This window comes from Narcine bancroftii, chromosome 2 (assembly GCF_036971445.1).
Source record: "Narcine bancroftii isolate sNarBan1 chromosome 2, sNarBan1.hap1, whole genome shotgun sequence".
NCBI lineage: Eukaryota > Metazoa > Chordata > Chondrichthyes > Torpediniformes > Narcinidae > Narcine > Narcine bancroftii.
The window spans coordinates 15002216-15022755 of NC_091470.1; the positions used below are offsets into that span (position 1 = coordinate 15002216).

The window sequence follows — 20540 nt, forward strand, 5'->3', positions numbered from 1 at the left end:
ACTTGCGTATTTCCAACATTTTCGGATTATTTCAAGAACAGTAGGGTACAGCGGAGTTAGCATTTGTTGAACAATTTTCAATTACTGTATTTGCTAATACAAAGTTCTAATATTGTGTGGCACTGCTGTTGTAGAATAGTTAGAGATTGACTATTTTGGCAACTAATATAGGCTTTTCTGATTTTTGGATCTACTGCCAACAGTGATTCTTGCTCTCCTGCATGCTCTCGATTCAAGAAATTCCCACAGAAGGCAACTCTAAAGAGGTAACAGCAACGTTGTCTCAGTGAAATCCTCCAAAGGCAGTGTCCAGGCCAACATCACCACTATTGAGGCCCTAGTTCCTAGACACCCAATCATCGGAGGATCTCTCCTGGGATCAGACAACTGTGGGGGGAAAAAAGCCCAACACACCCACTTTCTAAGAAGTCCTGAGAATGTCGTTGAATATACCATTGAGCTTCCGGAGGTGTCATGTGGAATGTGTTTGACTGGATGTGTCATGGCCTGCATTGGAATCTTGAGGGCCCAGGAATGACGACAGTTGCAGAAAGTGGCAGATCTCCCATCTATTAAAGACATCCACGTGCGATGCTGCTTCACAAAAATAGCAGCAAATATCATAAGGAATTGTCATCAAGCTGGTCTCACTCTAATCTCCCCACTACCTTCAGGTAGCTGGTTCAAGAACTATTTTTTTATTCCTCCAAGCCTGTACCATCCAAACCAGAACACCACTCCAAAGATCTGTCTGCAGAAATCCAACTGTGAGTATTTATCCTTTTATATTTATTAGATTTTCTCTGTACTGTTTATTATTGTATTTTACATACTGCACCTATGTAACTGCAGCAAAAGAATTTAATTGCATTTGTACGTTGTATTTATGAATGACAATAAACTCTCATCATTATCATCAGTTAGTCAACTGTGATGGAAAAATATCACGATTCAGGTGCTTGATATCAGACTCCCAAAACTGCATCCTCTTCTGAACTCTCGCGTGTAAAGAGATGACCAGGTAGATGGTTCAAGGTCGTTTTAGAGTTTGCCTGAGAAAGACTAATATCCCCTTTGGTTTGTGGGAATAATTGGCTTGTGGCCACTCAAAATGGGGAAGGAGCATTGGGGATGATTTCAAGATCTTGGGTCCCTTTGGTGGTACCAATGCCCAACATAAATGTGGAAGGAACACTTCATCTTTCAAGGTGTCCACGTGACTACGGAGTCAAGCTCTCATCTATCCGTCTGTGGCCAATCTGCAGATCCCACATGGGTCTTTTCATCCATCTCAGAATTCATAGAATAGGAGTTGTTAGTCATCCTTGACCCAAAAAGACTACTGAAGGAAAAAGAGATCTCTTGAATTAAAATAAATTGGATATATGGGCACGAGATTCTATGTTCCTCCAGTTATGATATACCGTGGGCACGAGATTGGATAGATGGGCACGAGATTCTATGTTCTTCCAGTTATGATCTACCGTGGGCACGAGATTGGATAGATGGGCACGAGATTCTATGTTCTTCCAGTTATGATCTACCGTGGGCATGAGATTGGATAGATGGGCACGAGATTCTATGTTCTTCCAGTTATGATCTACCGTGGGCACGAGATTGGATAGATGGGCACGAGATTCTATGTTCCTCCAGTTATGATCTACCGTGGGCACGAGATTGGATAGATGGGCACGAGATTCTATGTTCTTCCAGTTATGATCTACCGTGGGCACGAGATTGGATAGATGGGCACGAGATTCTATGTTCCTCCAGTTATGATCTACCGTGGGCACGAGATTGGATAGATGGGCACGAGATTCTATGTTCCTCCAGTTATGATCTACCGTGGGCACGAGATTGGATAGATGGGCACGAGATTCTATGTTCTTCCAGTTATGATCTACCGTGGGCACGAGATTGGATAGATGGGCACGAGATTCTATGTTCTTCCAGTTATGATCTACCGTGGGCACGAGATTGGATAGATGGGCACGAGATTCTATGTTCCTCCAGTTATGATCTACCGTGGGCACGAGATTGGATAGATGGGCACGAGATTCTATGTTCTTCCAGTTATGATCTACCGTGGGCACGAGATTGGATAGATGGGCACGAGATTCTATGTTCCTCCAGTTATGATCTACCGTGGGCACGAGATTGGATAGATGGGCACGAGATTCTATGTTCTTCCAGTTATGATCTACCGTGGGCACGAGATTGGATAGATGGGCACGAGATTCTATGTTCCTCCAGTTATGATCTACCATGGGCACGAGATTGGATAGATGGGCACGAGATTCTATGTTCCTCCAGTTATGATATACCATGGGCACGAGATTGGATAGATGGGCACGAGATTCTATGTTCCTCCAGTTATGATCTACCGTGGGCACGAGATTGGATAGATGGGCACGAGATTCTATGTTCCTCCAGTTATGATCTACCGTGGGCACGAGATTGGATAGATGGGCACGAGATTCTATGTTCCTCCAGTTATGATCTACCGTGGGCACGAGATTGGATAGATGGGCACGAGATTCTATGTTCCTCCAGTTATGATCTACCGTGGGCACGAGATTGGATAGATGGGCACGAGATTCTATGTTCCTCCAGTTATGATCTACCATGGGCACGAGATTGGATAGATGGGCACGAGATTCTATGTTCCTCCAGTTATGATATACCATGGGCACGAGATTGGATAGATGGGCACGAGATTCTATGTTCCTCCAGTTATGATCTACCATGGGCACGAGATTGGATAGATGGGCACGAGATTCTATGTTCCTCCAGTTATGATCTACCATGGGCACGAGATTGGCTAGATGGGCACGAGATTCTATGTTCCTCCAGTTATGATCTACCATGGGCACGAGATTGGCTAGATGGGCACGAGATTCTATGTTCCTCCAGTTATGATATACCATGGGCACGAGATTGGATAGATGGGCACGAGATTCTATGTTCTTCCAGTTGTGATATGATATACCGTGGGCACGAGATTCTATGTTCCTCCAGTTATGATATGATATACCATGCAACATGCAGGAGGTGAATCACATTGTTGGCAGTTATGATTATTGGCCAAAATGCTGACTCCATAAAGTATAACTGTGATTAGCAAACTTGATGTTGAGATGAACCCATGGAAATTGTTGCATTGCATCTTTAAATAGCCATTTCATGACAGGGAGTTCATGGTTAATCTTAGGAGAACCAATCATGATTTCAGTGTTGCTGGGTTCACATTGGCAGTGAAATTTGTTGCATTCTGCTAAGTGCTTGCCAATGTAAGTTGACACCACAGCAAAGGCTGAAAAAATATTTTTGCACTTTAGAAGTTCATTGCTATAAGGTATTTGTACACAATTTAGTTAGATTAAGAAATGGGTAATTCAGAGGTACTGTTCAGATTTTTGTAACTTTTATTTGAGTTAAATTAGTAGTCCAGTAACTATTAGGCAGTGGGAAGAATTTGGTTTTTTTATGAAAGTCTTGAATTTAATTATCTGAAAGAATTAAAAGCTAATATGTCTGGGAGGGAAGAGGAAGAAATTGCAATAGAAGGCAAAAGAGGAAGCACTGTGGACTTTCTTCTCCCAAAAGGACTGCATTTGGGGTAAATAATACTATGGTATTATCAGGGCATTGCTCTGCTTTTAAAAATATTCCATTTCACATTCTGTACAATGGCAAAATTTATAAACCCAGTTCTCTTCGTCCACTGTTCCATAATTATAGAACAGTAGAACTCCTAGTCCTTTTCAATTCAGTGATAGTAGGTGGTTTAATAATGAATTTTGTTACTAAAATTCTTCAGAACAAATTTGTATGAATGGAATATGTTTGTTTAATATTAAAAAAAGATAAGATCAATTCTGCACAAATGTTTTGTTGTTTTTACATATTCCCTGATGAACACAACTTGAATATGTGCCGAAAAATCTAAGGTACCTGTATCAAGATTTAGCTGGAGAATAGGCTTAGCGTTTTCCTTCTTTTTGCTTGTATCTGTGAAATAATATTGATTATGATTGATTTTTCATTTGCTTGGCTGAAGCTCACTGTGATAGCCAAATTTATTGTCTGCAAGATGCCTTCTTTTTAAAAGAAGGCCACTGCAGATATTAGTAAATTGAAATGACAATGGGAAATTTTGCAGATACTCAGCAGATCAGCTAGTATTTTGGAAAAAGACAAAATTAATGTTGGTATCTTTGATCAAAGAACTGATTTTATTTTATTTGAGCACTTTTTGTATTTTGTTTTTTTTTAGAGGCTTTATATTTAATTTTTCTTTCTTGCATTAATTCTTTATACGGACTTTCCTGTTTTATTTTAATACAGCATGACCTAATACTCCTTATTTTAAAAAAAAGTAAAACATTGCTTGCTGACTTGTGAGTAATCCAGAACAAACTTTACCCTGGAAGAATCAGTAAACTTTAATAGATATTTAAAGCAGATTCCTGCAAGGCTTAGTCAACTGTCAAATCTTTGAATGCTTCTAAATACCCTTGACATTCAGAAACATTTAACATCCATTGAGGATCAATTAAACAATTAGAAGATGTTAAAAATGTGTGGTATTTTTCCCCATTATTTTAAGTGTGTTTGCGACCTCATTGTTGTCTTCTGCAGTTTGTTGGGCAGATTTCCAACCAGCTGCTTGACAGGTGCACGAGCCCATGAAAAATTTGGTATCAGAAGCAGTTGTGGATCCAAGGCTAAATTGTGGCGACAAGTTCAGGCTCCTTTCATGCAATTCCTGAACTCCATGATACTTACACTCTGAAACACTAGCAGTACAGTGTTGGACTACCCCCATTTACAATGGTTAAGAGGGCAAACAGCTGATCAGTTATTTTAATTTATTGATTGACAGCAGAAGGTATAGCATGTGAGGACATGTTAGACAAAAGTCCATGCCACCCAGTTACATCCAATTGTCCCACCACTCCCCAGTATGTTTTGAAGGGTGGGAGGAAACCAGGGTCTCTGGGGAAAACCCACATAGACATGGGGAGAATGTACAAACTCCTTACAGACGTTGCGGGATTTGCACCCTGGCACTGTAACAACATTGTGCTAACCATGCTGTGTGTAAATATTACAAGGCTGTACTTATGTAGCTTCCCATCGATCGTGTTGTCATAACTTGTTCTGAGCTGTAGGTCTGCACAGTACACAATCTTTTTTAATGTACATTATCACCTAATGTCTCCTTAGGATGGAACATCAGATATTTTGTAATCTTTTTGAATCTTTACTCTTAGGACAGATTGTTTCTGAACAGACATTTCCATTGTTTTGCACAATTGTTTCAAGAACCTTTCCAAACACAACTGACCATATGAATTTCCTCTTCTAAGTCTGCTAACTGGAAAAACAGGTTTGCTTTTGCATCAAACCTTCCATGTTCTCAGACTGTCCCAAAATAGCACATGGACAACTTGAGGTGTAATCACAGTTTTCTTAACAGATGCTTCTGCTGATCTACATTTTATACCAAGTTTTAAAAAAATCAATGGCAGTGCCACCCCATCCTCTCTGGTGTGATGACGAGAACTGCACACAATACCCCAAGTGCGGCAGAATCAGTGGTTTGTAAAATGGCAACATCGTGTCTCAACTCTTGTCTTCAATGTTTAACCCATGAAGGCGAGTATGCCATATCCCTTCTTCACGACTTGTGTTGCTCCTTTCAGGGCTTTACTGCATATTGACCCCCCCTACTTGACTCAACGAAATACCCTTACCCTGACAATTATATTTCACTTGCCAATGCTCCTCCAAACTTTTGATCTGACCTCTATTTTGCTGAAACCTTAGTTAGCATTCCCCTCCATTCACAACACCACCAACTTTGGTGTCATCCACAAACTTAGCCATTAAATCTCCATTTGAGCAGATGTTTATTCTTTATCTCAGGGGTGATTTTAAAATTGTGCCTGTGTCCCAAATGGTTCAAATGGATTATGATTCTCGAGTGAATTCATGGGATTTAAATATCTATGTTTAAGATGTGTGGGGAATTGCTATTGTTTGGTCCTCAGGTGTGCAGTTGAAAGGCTGCAATTAGACCTTGGTCCCAAATTTGCCACTTTAATCTAAATCTATTGTCTAATTCGATCACTTTCCACGACAACACTATTAAAATGTGTAGACTTTGGGATGGCATTGACTTTGCTGCAACCACCTCTTCCAGAAGGTCATTCCATTCAGCCACCACTCTCTGAGTGAAGAAGTTCCCTCTCATGTTACTTCTAAACTTTTTCCCCCAACTTGTAACTCGTGACCTTGATTGAATCTCACCTGCTCTCATGGGAAAGAGCCTACTCACATCTACTCTCTCTATCCCCCTCATAATTTTAAATACCTCTCTCAAATCTCCCCTCAACCTTCTCTGCTCCAATGAATAAAGACCTAATCTACTCAATCTTTCTTTGTAATCTAGATTCTGAAATCCAGACAACATTTTAGTAAATCTCTGCACCCCCTCTACTTTATTGATCTCCTTCCTATAATTTGGTGACCAGAACTGTACACAGTATTCTAAATTTGGCTTCACCAATTCCTTGAATAGTCTCAACATCACTTCCCAGCTGCTATATTCTATGCTTTGATTTATAAAGGCCAACATACCAAAAGCTTTCTTCACCACTCCATCCACATGAGATTCCACCTTCAAAGAACAATGTTCTTCTGCATTCTTCAATGCCCTCCGTTTACTGAATATGTCTTGTTTTGATTATTCTTTCCAAAATGAAGCTCCTCACACTTTTCAGCATTAAACTCCATCTGCCATCTTTCAGCCTACTCTTCTAAGCATCCAAATCCTTCTGCAATCTCTGAAAAACCATCTTCACTATCCACAACTCCACCTATCTCTGTATCATCTGCATATTTACTAATCCAGTTTACCACGCCATCATCCAAATATTAATGTAACTGACAAGTAACAAGGGACCCAACACCGATCCCTGAGGCACACCACTTGTCACCGGCCTCCATCCTGACAGACAGTTATCCACCAGGACTCTCTGGCATCTACCTTCTAGCCACTATTAAACCCATTTGACTATCTCAAAATTAATACCTAGCACCTGAACCTTCCTTACCAATCTTCCATGTGGAACCTTATTGAAATACTTACTGAAATCCATATAGACAATATCTACTGCTTTACCCTCATCCACATTCCTAGTTACCTCCTCAAAAAATTCAACAAGATTGGTCAAACATGACCTTCCACGCACAAATCCATGTTGAGTGTTCCTGATCAGACTCTGTCTCTCTAGATACTTATATGTATTATCTCTAAGGATACTTTCCATTAGCTTACCAATCATCGATGTCAAACTTACAGGCCTAGAATTGCTAGGCTTACTCCTCAAACCCCTTTTAAGCAAAGGTACTACATGTGCAACACGCCAATCCTCCAACACTATGCCCCCCTCTAATGACTTTTGAAACATCACTTTCAGAGCTCTGCTATTTCTTCCCTGACTTCCCTCAAGGTCCTGTGGAAAATCCCATTGGGATTCAGAGACTTATCTACCTTTATATGCTTCAAAATCTCCAATAACCCCTCTTTCCTAATCCCTACATTTTCCATAATTACCCCTTTTGATTCCCTTATGCTGTACAATTCAATATCCTCCCTAGTGAATACAGAAGAAAAGAACTTGTTCAGTATCTCCCCCATCTCAATTGGCTCCGCACACAGTTGTCCACTCTGATTCTCTAAGGGACCAATTTTATCCTTCACTCTGCTTTTGCTATTTACATATTTGTAAAAACACTGGATTTACTTTCACCCTATTTGCTGTAGCCACCTCATACCTTTTTGCTTTCCTAATATCTTTCTTAAGATTCTTTTTACAATCAATGTATTTTCCAAGCATCTTATTTACTCCTTGCTTCTTATATTTGATGTAGGCCTCTTGAAAACTATGGCTCTCTTGAACTTTTGGCTCTGCCTTTTATCCTAACAGGAACATAAAGATTCTATACCCTCAAAATCTCACCCCCTTTAAAAGACCTCCAATTCTCCTCTACATCCTTCCCATAAAACAAATGATCCCAATCCACTCCTCACAAGTCCTTTCTCATCTCTTTAAATCTGGCTTTTCCCCACTCAATAACCTCAATCTTTGGACCAGATCTATCCCTTTCCATAATTACATTGAAACTAATGGTACTATGATCACTGGATCCAAAATGCTCCCCAACACATACCTCTGTCACCTGTCCTATCTCCTTCCCCAAAAGTAGATCCAACATTGCCCTTTAGTCAGTACTTCAACGTATTGTTGGAAAAAGCTATCTTGCGCATATTTTACAAATTCTTATCTATTTAGCCCTTTCACAGAATGTGTTTCCCAATCTATATTAGGAAAATTAAAATCCCCCACTAACACAACCCTGTGCTTATTACAAATCTCAGCTATTTCCTTACAAATTTGCTCCTCCATTTCTTGCTCCCCACTATGTGGTCTATAATACACCCCTGTAAGTGTAACTACCCCTTTCCCATTTCTCAGTTCCACCCATACCACCTCCCTTGATGAGCCCTCCAATCTATCTTGCCTAAGCACCGCTGTAATATTTTCCCTGACAAGCAATGCTGCAACAACCCTCTTTTGCCCTCCAATTCTATCACACTTAAAGCAGCGAAATCCAGGAATATTTAGCTGCCAGTCACAACCCATGTCTCACTCATTGCTACCACGTCATACTACCAAGTGTCTATCCACACTGTGATATAATATTTGTAGATGTATTTGGGAGAAATTTGTAAAATTAGTGTAGGTTACATACACACTTTAACCATATAACCACTTACAGCACAGAACAGGACAGTTCTTATAAGTTCTTAAACAAATCTTATTTGAAATATTGAAGAATTCGTATTCAGTGAATTTACAGAAACTATGGAGAGTGCTGTGCACATTTCACAAGTAGTTGCTAATTGAAATGATGTCATTAAAGTAATAAGCAAGCAGGAGACACTCTGGCTGTTAAAAGCTCTTTGCAAGGGTTTTGACAGATTGCACAGAAAGGTCACTCCTGGGTGTTTGTTGACCTAAAGACAACTGCTTGACCAAGAAGACTAACTCCTATTGTTTGCTGGAGAAGGTCAGGGCTTTTGCAAGTGAGAGAGTCACATGACCTTTCAAGCAGTTGGAGAGAGAGACAAACACAGAGATAGTCAACTGAAGCAAACTCCAGAACGGCGGATGGCTGGAAGTCCTATCTGTCTGATGTTTCTCTTGGAATAAAGGGAACAGAAAGGAAATCTGTGAAAGCCTGAAAGAAAGAGGTTATCATCTGGAGAACCCTGATGGGGAAAGTTTCATCAGCAAGACATTGAGGTGACTAATGGTGGTACTTCAGTTGTGGAAATCCTGGAACAACAAACCTCTCTCTGCAAACCCTACAAGAACCTTCCTGAGCGGTAACCATTTACCTTTTGAGCACCAAAGCCTGGTGAACTTTATACCTGTTAAATTCTGTGCACAGTATAAGAATTGCCTGCAAACAGAGAACTTGGAAGAAGGAGTAGTGAGATTGAACTGTGAACCAAAGAACTTTTCTTAAATTTACACACATATCACGTACACATGCGCTTAGAATTAAAAGGGGGTTAAGTTGGGTTTAGTTAAGTTAATAGAGATAAGTTAAAGTTTGATTCTGTTTTCATGTTTAAAAATAATTAAAAACATTTTTGTTTAAGTAACTACGTCTTGGTGAATGCCTATTGCTGCTGGGTTTTGGGGTCCTTTGGGCTCGTAACAACACCTTCAGCTACTTCACCTTCCTTACAATACTCCTAGCATTAAAGTAAATACATTTCAGAGATTTCACACATCTTTCTGTTTGTCCCTCTCTTTACAGTCAACTCTGTTATTTCTTTCCATCATCTCCCCTCCATTTCTGTACTGATCATTTTCCTTCTCCATCACCTGTCTGTCCACCCCCAGACTTTGCCTACAAACCTTCTCTGTTTGCAGTCTAACCCTCTTCTTGCTATTCTCCTTTATTTGGTTCCTTTCCCCCAACCATTCTAGTTTAAAGCCTCCTGAATAGCCCTAGCAAATCCCCTGCCAGGATCCTGGTCCCTTTGGGACTCAGATGCAGCCCATCCATTCGGTACAGGTCTCACTTCCTCCAAAAAAGGTCCCAGTGATCCAAAAACTTGAATCCCTGCCCCTTGCTCCATCCCTTCAGCCACGTATTCATCCTCCACCTTGTACTATTCCTGACCTCACTGTCGCATAGCACAAGTAGTAATCAAGAGATTACTCCCTTTGTGGTCCGCTTTTTTAGCTCTCTACCTAACTCCCTATACTCATTTTTTTAGGATCTCTTCACTCTTCCTTCCCCTATGTTGTTGGTACCAACATGTACCACGATCTCTGGCTCATTTCCCTCCCACCACATGGGAAGATGCATTCTGGAACCTGGCACTAGGGAGGCAAACCCTAGTTCTCTTTAGCATGTCCACAGAATCCCCTATCTGCCTTCCTAACTATTGAATCTCCTATAACTTCTGCCCTCCTCTTCCTTTCCCTACCCTTCTGAGCTACAGAGGCCGACCTCATGCCAGAAGTACAGCCACTGATGCTTTCCCCAGCATGGCTGTCTCTCCTAACCCCCCCAGGAGGAATATCTATTGTTGAGGTTTACAGTCATAAGGATCCTCTCTAGTACCTTACTCTTCCCTTTCCCTCTCCTAACTGTAACCCACTTATCCTCCTCCCGTGGCCCTGGTGTGACTACCTGGCTATAACTTCTATCTATGACTTCCTCACCCTCTCTGAGCAGGGCAAGGTAGTTGAGCTGCAGCTCCAGTTCCCTAACACAGCCCCTGAGAAGCTGCAGGTCAGCACACTTAGTGCAGATATGGATGTCCAGGAGACTGGAAGACTCCAGGACTTCCCACATCTAGCACTGAGAATAGCAAACTGCTCTCACTCATTTCCTCTCACCCCCTCATCTCAAAAAGAGAGAAAAATAAAATAAGAGAGTAAAGAGGCAAATATACAGGTCTACCTTAATCCGAGGTTTTGCATTGGTCTAATTTTAATATCTCATCTGAAAGAGGGCATCTCTAAGTCCTCGAAATGGGATCGAAACCTTAACGTTGACGAGAAACCTCCTGTGAATTCGGGCTTACTATTTATTTTAAAAGCAGACTGTAAAACTGGTACCATCTTGCAAAAAAAAACCATAAAATGCTTAGGGGAGGGGAACCACACCACCACAATTCAGCTTCTGATTGGTCAGTGCCATCTTTAGAAGGGGCCTTTGGGTTCTGTTTTGATACTGATACCAAGCTTGGACCTCAGTAGTTGTCATTTTTGGACATATCTATTTGGAGTGAATGGCAATGCATGCTTCTTCTTTTTCTTATCTGGAAGTTCAGCTGAAAAGCTTCACTAGGGTCCTCATGAATAACAAATGAAGTGGCATGCTATCACATTGGTCTAGGAGGTGGCTGTGGTCTAGGACCAGAGGGCACAGCCTCAAAATGAAAGGATGTCCCTTTAGACAGAGATGAGGAGAAATTTCTTCAGTCAGTGCCTGGTGAATCTGTGGAATTCATTACCATAGACAGCTGTGCAGGTCAAGCCATTGGGTGTATTTCAGGCAGAGGTTGATAGAGTATTGATAAGGAAGACAGGAGAATGGGGATGTGAACAAAATGCATCAGCCATGATTTGAATGGCAGGCTGACTCGATGGGCTGAAAGGCCTAATTCTGCTTCTTTATGTTGTGTTCTTATTGGGTTTTTATCCAGAAATGGATAGCAGGGTGCTTTTTCACGTTAAAATCTGAAATATATTTGGGTTCTTACTCATGCAGTAAAACATGTCTGTCTTTTTTTAAAGAAGGTCAGGCTCAGTTTGGTTTGTTCCTGTCATTGTTAAATTGTGGTTTTGTCACAATCATTTGAAGTAACTCCGACAGATCCAAATACCCTGTTTAAGATGTCCTCATAAACTAAACAGAACTTGTCCAAAAAAAAGGGAATATTGGTCATCACTACTATAAAATTACTGCATTGTGTTTTCTGTTGCCATGGAGTTGAGTGTAACCACAAAGTTCATCTGCTGTCAGATGATTGCAGTTGTCTTTAAGGCCAGAAAGATAACTGGGTGTACCTTAGCCATTGGGCTGCAAAGCAAATACATTGCAAATGTGATATCAGAAGATAGCAAGGTGAGAATTTTTTCCTTAAAGATGGCACATATCAAAAACTTCTCCTGCCAACTGCCTCAGGCATTTCTAGCATTCTATTTGTTTATCACCTTAACATCTCACCAAACATTTGGCTGCATTTGCTTTTATATGAAGCCTTGTGGAGCAAGCCACGTCTAATATTGAGGATCCCATTGAGTATCTAGTGCTAGTGGGGAATTCAAATCAATTTTTGGGCATGCTTCAAGGTTGGTTGGTGGGGCATAAATTCACCTGAGGCTGCCAGTGTAGGAACCTTGCCCTTCAGGATTCAGCAAGCATGATCTATGGTGGTGCGCTGCCAGTTTGCTCCATTATGTTTTATTCTACTGTTTTTTATTGGACAGGAAAGTACTGGCCCTTTAGCCCATGATGTTATGCTGACCTATAGAAAAGTATTGTCCCTAATATTGATTGGAACCTTCTTATTGCAAGAGGGACAGATGGGGAAGAATTTGTCAGGTGTGTCCAAGAAGGGTCCCTGACACAGTATGTGGACCAGCCAACGAGAGGAGAGGCTGTATTGGATTTAGTACTGGGTAATGAATCTGGACAGGTGACAGACCTCTCAGTGGGGGAGCATTTCATAGAAAGTAACCACAACTCTCTGACCTTTAGCATAACTATGGACAAGGATCGCAGTAGACAAGATGCTAAAGTGTTTAATTGGGGAAGAGGTAATTGCAATAAGATTAGACAGGAACTGTGGAGAGTTCCTCCAGCATTTTTGTGCTTTATTCCAATCCGGGCAACATCCTCATAAATCTCCTCTGCCCTCTCTCTAAAGCTTCTACATGCTTTTTGAAATGAGGCAACCTGAACTGAACACAATGCTCCAAGTGTGGTTAACTAGAGTTTTGTCAAGCTGTAACATTACCTTGAGGCTCTTAAATCTCCCAACTAATGAAAGCTAGCACACCTGGCACCTTCATAAACATCCTATCAACTTGTGCAGCAACCTTGAGGAACCTACGGATTTGGGCCCCAAAATCCCTCTTGTCCTCCACATTACTAAGAATCATATCATTAACCACATATTCCACCTTCAAGTTGGACTTCACACTTTTCCAAATTGAATTCCCATCTGCCATTTCTCCATCCAACTCTGCATCCTGTCTCTGTCTTCTGTTGTGTCCTATGACAACTCCGTATCCTGTCCTTCTGCGATGTCCATAACATCTCTGACCTTCCTGTCAACTGAAACTTACTGACCCACCCTTCCACCTACATATGTACCAATATAAATAGTATTGTGTGGATTGACATAACAGAGGATGGTTATGAGGTGACCATATTGTGGCTGTGGTGTCACATGTCCACCATATCTAGATCTTTTGGCATATTTTCTTCCCATAATGTAATACATGAACTAGATGCATTTTTAAGACGATCTTAGTTTCATGATCACCATTATTGATGATGTGAATTCATGTCTTTGAATTTACCACTCTGTAATTTTAATAATTTCACCACCCAAGATGTACAAGATTTTTTTTTTACACCTTAAAAATCAGTTTAATAGTATTTATCTTGGTTTTTTTTTTTTTTGGCCCTGTTTTCTGTTTAATCACATTCATTTTCATTAATGAATTTATTGAATCTGTCAGTTCTCTCGTGGAATTTCCAAAGGAAGAATAATTTTGATATTATAATTATTTCTTTGGCTTTAAACCTCTTCAATACTCAAATTAAAGTAGATTCGGGCATTAATTGTAGAGCATCTTGTTTCCCATTGTAAGGTAAAACATCATGAGATGGGAATGTGTAGGGAGTTACCCTGTACAGGGCAGTAACAAGAAGGGGAGGTGTCCTTGTACTCCTGTTAGGTAAAACATCATGAGATGGGACCGGAGAAGGAGTCACCCAGTACTAAGGAGTAACAGAATGCATCCTTGTACTTACAAGATAAGAGAGACATTGATGGATTGAGAGGCAGGAAGCTAGCAGGGAAAGGATAGCAACAGTTTTAGTCATTGGACAAGTAATGATATGATGATGTTCTAAGCATGTATCCAAGGGTATAAAAAATCACCATTTTGCTGATAACGGCAGAATGCATTCTCCGGCTAACATCGTTAGTCGCAAGTGTTACAATCCGGTAATAAAGAACAAAGAACCCTGATTTCGACTCAGTCTGGTGTTTGTCTCACTCATTCATGAACAAAGCAGACCTAACACCATCAAGTAATAAGCCTCATCAATCTATTAGAGCATGGGGTTATGAAACTGCATCTCTTTGCCTGACAAACAGCAAAAATGTTCATACTGGCATGACAGAATTGGTGTGTTTGATAGCATCGCATCCACAGTTTGACTAACAAAGAGTATGATATTTAAAATCTTAAAATATATTAGTGGTTCAGGTTGAAAACAGAATGCAACCAATATACAGTTAGTGTAGCGGTTACCACAACAACATTACAGCACCAGTGACCCAGGATCAAATCCAGTACTGTCCGTAAGGAATTTGTACATTCTCCCTGTGACCTGTGTGGTTGTTCCCTGGCTGCTCTGGTTTCCTCCCAATATCCCAAGTGCACAGGGTTGTTCGTTCATTGGATGCACACGTCTTAATGACCGGAATTGGTTTCTGAAGTGTTATAAATAAAAAAGAAATCTCAGAAGAAGGGAGCATGTGACTTTTTTGTTTCATCCAGAGTTAAGGAAGGGGCACATTTTAGTGCCCAAATTGCTTTGCCTTAAATGGTAAAATGCATGGACCCGCTCCATCACTATCCCTGTACTTGCATATAATCCAGGAATTTCCTAAAAACACATTTTTGTTTTGAACTAGAATCTTCTGAAATGTAGAAATTGTGATACTTCGAGCAATCATCAACATCTCAAACATCCTGCCAACTATGCAATTCAGCCAGTATTACCGCAGATCAACCTTCATCAAGTCTGATGCCATATTCAAGATTCAGCGACTTGAGTCTGAAAAGGCATGAAGAAAGATATTCTTGGCTCAGCACGTTTCGAATGAGGGGTGTAAGATTAGAGCTAGGCAAGTGTCGGCTATTTACGATCTGATTAACTAGTCAGCATGATGCTGAACCAAGCCATGAAAGACCCCAACAATGAAGACGCTGTTTACATCCGGTACCGCACGGATGGCAGTCTCTTCAATCTGAGGCGCCTGCAAGCTCACACCAAGACACAAGAGAAACTTGTCCGTGAACTACTCTTTGCAGATGATGCCGCTTTAGTTGCCCATTCAGAGCCAGCTCTTCAGCGCTTGACGTCCTGCTTTGCGGAAACTGCCAAAATGTTTGGCCTGGAAGTCAGCCTGAAGAAAACTGAGGTCCTCCATCAGCCAGCTCCCCACCATGACTACCAGCCCCCCCACATCTCCATCGGGCACACAAAACTCAAAACGGTCAACCAGTTTACCTATCTCGGCTGCACCATTTCATCAGATGCAAGGATCGACAATGAGATAGACAACAGATTCGCCAAGGCAAATAGCGCCTTTGGAAGACTACACAAAAGAGTCTGGAAAAACAACCAACTGAAAAACCTCACAAAGATAAGCGTATACAGAGCCGTTGTCATACCCACACTCCTGTTCGGCTCCGAATCATGGGTCCTCTACCGGCACCACCTACGGCTCCTAGAACGCTTCCACCAGCGTTGTCTCCGCTCCATCCTCAACATCCATTGGAGCGCTCACACCCCTAACGTCGAGGTACTCGAGATGGCAGAGGTCGACAGCATCGAGTCCACGCTGCTGAAGATCCAGCTGCGCTGGATGGGTCACGTCTCCAGAATGGAGGACCATCGCCTTCCCAAGATCGTATTATATGGCGAGCTCTCCACTGGCCACCGTGACAGAGGTGCACCAAAGAAAAGGTACAAGGACTGCCTAAAGAAATCTCTTGGTGCCTGCCACATTGACCACCGCCAGTGGGCTGATAACGCCTCAAACCGTGCATCTTGGCGCCTCACAGTTTGGCGGGCAGCAGCCTCCTTTGAAGAAGACCGCAGAGCCCACCTCACTGACAAAAGGCAAAGGAGGAAAAACCCAACACCCAACCCCAACCAACCAATTTTCCCTTGCAACCGCTGCAATCGTGTCTGCCTGTCCCGCATCGGACTGGTCAGCCACAAACGAGCCTGCAGCTGACGTGGACTTTTTTACCCCCTCCATAAATCTTCGTCCGCGAAGCCAAGCCAAAGAACTAGTGGAATAAGCTTAAGGCACTGAACTGTTTTCTTCTGTCACTTTCAACATTTTTTTTGAAAGATGAATTCTGAGTTTCAGTATGAAATAAAATTTGGACTGCAGGCCAAATTCATTTGATGAATGCAAAGTTTTTTTTTAAATCCGGAGATGGAAGAAATTTTTTTTCCCTCTAAATATAGATCATACAAAATGGAACAATATTTAAGAATTAATTTTGAGGAAGAAGGGGACATTAAGCCTGAACTCCCTGGATGACCAAAAAAGATCGAGACTAAAATAGAGCGGAGTGTGCATTGTTTGTTAACATTGAAGGAAATTAGTGTACATGAAGAAATTTCTTCGGGGAAGTCTTTTTTAAAGAAAAGTAAATAAAGGCAAAGATAATGAGAAAAGCTTGGTAGTAACTATGAAAGGTCGAAAAATATTCCATAGGCCTGAACGGGAAAGTGGTTGAAAGAGGATGATTGGAGCTGATCAGAGACAAAAAAAAAAGACATTGAGTTGTGGAGGGAAGTGAGGGAGGCAATTGTACAGGCCCTGGCCATACAAGTCTTCTAAATTCCATAGGTTCTGGGCTGGTGCAAAGGTCCATAAAATAGAAAACTATATATTCTTACCTACAAAAGGTCCAGCTATAAACCAATGACTGATTGGTTTACTCTTAATAATGGGGATAATTGTAAAACCGGACACAATCAACTGTTGCTTAGAAAAATATGGATTAAAGAAAGCCAGCATGGATTTAATAGCAAAATTTATGAAGTTTCAGAGAGGGATTGCAGTTGATTTGGCATGTCAACTTCCAAAAATCTTTAAATAAGATACCATTTGACTTGCCATTTGGGGTTGAGGGCCATGGAGTAAAAAAGGTGATTACAGTCTGGCTGGAATAGCTGTACATGAGATAGAGAAGTAATTATTAAAGAACTTATCATTTTTTCATAAAACAAGGCAATTCAACTCATCGAGTCTATGCAGGCTCTCAAAGAAATTTAGTTTCCCCAGGTTTTCTTGTAACCGTTTCCGTCTCATATGCCCATTAATTCCCACCCCCCCCCCCCCCCCAGATTCTTCCCCCTCACACTAGCATCAATGGACAATTTGCAGTAGCCAATTGCCCATCAAAACAGGATGCAGGTCGAAGTCAGACCGCCCGGGGAAAACCACAGTCGCAGTTACGGAGAATGTGCAAGTGCCATGCAGACCCCATTGGCTGCAGGATTGAACCCGAATCACTGGAGTTATCACATGCTGGAAAAGCACAGCAGGTCAAAATGTGTACTTCATTAGGGCGTGAACTAAATGTCGGCACCTGTCTACATTTTGCTTTGTACTTCGATAAAGGGATCAAGCCCAAAATATTGGTTTGTATCTGTTTGACCTGCTGAGTTTCTCCAGCATTGTGTGTTTACTTCAATCACGATGTCTGCAGACTTTCTTATTTTACTCACGGGAGATATGAGAAAGTAGCATTACCTGATAAGGTACTTTGCCATCCAGTTAAAACATTGTTTTTGAATTGGAGGGAAATAATGGATTACCTCAGGCACTGTTACCAGGGCCACTGCTTTATGTATTCTTGGACATGGATGTACACAATGGAATTTTGAAATGGGCAAATGACATAAAACTTGGATGTATGATGAACTGTGAGGAGGAGATAGGTTCCAAGGTGATGAGGAGAGTCTGTATAGATGGTCCTAACCTGGAACATTGACCATTTCTACCCATCAATTCATCAGACCCACTGAGCTCCAGCAGGACATTGTTGGCTCAAAAATCTAGTGTACCTCGCATAAATATGGGGGTACTTAAGTCAAGATAAAGATGGAATCAGACTTAAATATCATAATTGGAGAACAATGCTGGTCTGATTTGTGTCAAGACAGCAAGATAAATACTATTAGTGTATGATACAAACTGGTGCAATATAATTGCTTGCATTAGCTATATTTCACACCGCAAAAGTTGAACAAACTTAAACTATAAATTTCGGATCAATGTTTTAGATGAGGCAGTGAGGTAGGAACCTTTCTACATTCAACCTGGTCATGTCCCAAAGTGAGAACTTTCAGGGTGACCTTCTCGAACAAATGACTGGGAAACAATTTCCACAGGTCCCAGAATTTGGCAGTGGCCAGGAAATGTGTAGAAGTCTGATTCTCATTTAGGATTGGCACGTTGGAATGTGGAAATGCAAAACTGTGTTCCCTGGAGAAAATCACATAATCTGAGGAATAAGTATGATGTAGTTATGGATATTTGGCAGCCGTACCTGGACATGTAGGGATTAATCTTTAACTATTCCCCCCACCCCCCCCCTGCCCTGCACCCCTCTACTTTTATCCTCCGATCCAGAAAAGTCAGATAATTTTTAGGCCTGAGAGATTTATGAAGGTATATCTGTTCATTTCTGTTTTTCTATCCTACTCTCATACCTGTTCTTTGGTTTTAAAAAAAATCTTTTTGCAAGGGAGGGAGTTATTTACAATTATAGTCAACAAGAAGGATTCTTGTTAGATATATTGGTTAATATTTTTGTTGGATTTATTTGTCTTGTTTGACTTGTAAATTCTATAAATAAAATATAAAAAAAAGAATCTAGCGTACCTGCAGTCTTTGTGTTTCTCTCAGATTGAGAAGTTAGCTGTATTAAAATCAAAGTTGATCAAAACTGTTTTAAGATTATGAATTTGAGTGGGAAACCACACGAGATGATATATACCTGACTCAGCCAGTTAAGAAGGTAGTATGTAAAATTAGACTTGGGGGGAAGCAATAATTGTTCTCCTTGGTTGTGAAGGGATCTAATAAAGATATTACAAGTGTGAAAGGTTCAGACGGAGTAGATTGGGCAAAATTTCCCCCACTGGTCAGAAACCAAGAGTCACAAAGTGGTGCAAGGCACAGGCATGGTCGGTATAAAGGTCTATTCCTGTACTGTGCTGTTCTATATTCTAAAACAATCTGCATAATTGGCACACCATTTATCTCCCTCAGCATTCTTTCCCTCCACAGCTAGTACACTGATTGTGGCTGCAGTGTGTGGCTTGTAGTTACTTGCCAAGAAAATGCCCACAGTACTTTGCACACAGCCTTTTCCACATGGAAAGACGTGGGCAACAATGTAGAGGAACATTCAAGCATGTAGGTTAGCTCATGAGGAAAGTTTAGACAGTGTGATCTTTGCTTACCACCGCACACAATGAATATGGCTGCACTGAAGGTTTGTGGAGAACGTGAAGATATTGTGAATGCTGGAGAAGTTTAGTCATGAGGAAGAACTGGCTGGGGTGAAGTCGTTCCTCTTGCAATGTAAAAGACAGCATGGATATTTAGATGAATAGGAATGATCTATTTCTTATTCTTTTGAGGGATCAGATTTTAAAAAGATTGATGGGATGTAGACATCACCAGTAATACCAATATATATTGTCCATCTCGAATTGTCCCAAACTGAGATGGTAATTAAGAGTCGAGCATGTGTGTGTTTTGGAGTCACACATTAGCCAGACTGGATAAAGATGGCAAATGTCATTCTCTGAAAAGGACATTTGTGAACCACATGATTATTACTACAATCCAGTAGCTTCATTTTTATTACTATGACTTGCTTTTCTAGATATACTAAATTACATGAACTGTAAAACCCCTGGTATTTGGCACCTATGGGAATTAATTGATAGATGCTGAATAAGTGAATTTTCTGGTTGCATGAGATTGTGTGATTGGCCAACTAACGGTGAGGTATACCAATTTTAAACATCCTTATTTTCTACCAATTTAATTCTCTAATTTTTTTTATGGCCAGTTGCTTGAATTCTGGATAATGGGTTTTTACTGTTTTACTGTAAACTCCTCAACAGCCACAGAGATTCAAATTTATTTCTATAAATTTCCCTTGGTGGCTGGGTAACTGATGATCGTATGGATGGGCCCAAAGGTCTTGTTTCTGTGCTGAATGACTCTGTGGTGCTTGAGATCTACCATGACCTTTTTTTTTCCATTTACGCTGACCTGGTCATAATGGCTGAATAGCCTCTTTTTTTTGTACCTTAAGTTTTCTGAGTTGCTTTCCTGCACAATCTGTTGGTGGTTTGGCATCTTG

General features: G+C 40.9%; 1 protein-coding gene across 36 annotated transcripts in view; it reads left to right on the plus strand.

Moving 5' to 3' along the window:
• The window catches only part of foxn3 (forkhead box N3), a 477697-nt gene that overhangs the window by 82420 nt on the left and 374737 nt on the right, over window positions 1–20540 (plus strand). For 10 of the 36 annotated variants that reach the window (XM_069915930.1, XM_069915928.1, XM_069915922.1 and 7 more), the window contains exon 2: window positions 204–767. The exons of the other annotated variants lie outside the window; for them this stretch is intronic. The gene's annotated coding sequence lies outside the window, so the exon portion shown is untranslated. The remainder of the gene's footprint in view (window positions 1–203; window positions 768–20540) is intronic. 36 annotated transcript variants of the gene reach the window in all.